This window comes from Nematolebias whitei, chromosome 15 (assembly GCF_014905685.2).
Source record: "Nematolebias whitei isolate Nwh7 chromosome 15, NemWhi1, whole genome shotgun sequence".
Classification (NCBI taxonomy): domain Eukaryota; kingdom Metazoa; phylum Chordata; class Actinopteri; order Cyprinodontiformes; family Rivulidae; genus Nematolebias; species Nematolebias whitei.
Window position 1 is genome coordinate 38,285,353 of NC_056512.1, and position 324 is coordinate 38,285,676.

The window sequence follows — 324 nt, forward strand, 5'->3', positions numbered from 1 at the left end:
CCTGTAAATACATTTGTAAACCCCTGTAAACACACCTGTAAACACATTTGTAAATAGATGTAAACACACCAGTAAACACACTTATAAACAAACCAGTAAACACACTTGAAAACACATCTGTAAACACACTTGGAAACACACTTGGATACACCTTTGTAAATACCTGTAAACAACCTGTAAACACATCTGTAAACACTTGGAAACTCATTTGTAAATACCTGTCAACACAGCTGTTAACACACCTGTAAACATACCTGTAAACACACTTGCAAACACATTTGTAAATACCTGTAAACACACTTGTAAACACATCTGTAAACACAC

The 324-nt window shown here is 34.6% G+C and overlaps 1 protein-coding gene across 1 annotated transcript in view; it reads left to right on the forward strand.

Moving 5' to 3' along the window:
- samd14 (sterile alpha motif domain containing 14) overlaps positions 1-324 on the forward strand; it is a 5,798-nt gene that overhangs the window by 2,215 nt on the left and 3,259 nt on the right. The gene's annotated exons all lie outside the window — the stretch shown is intronic.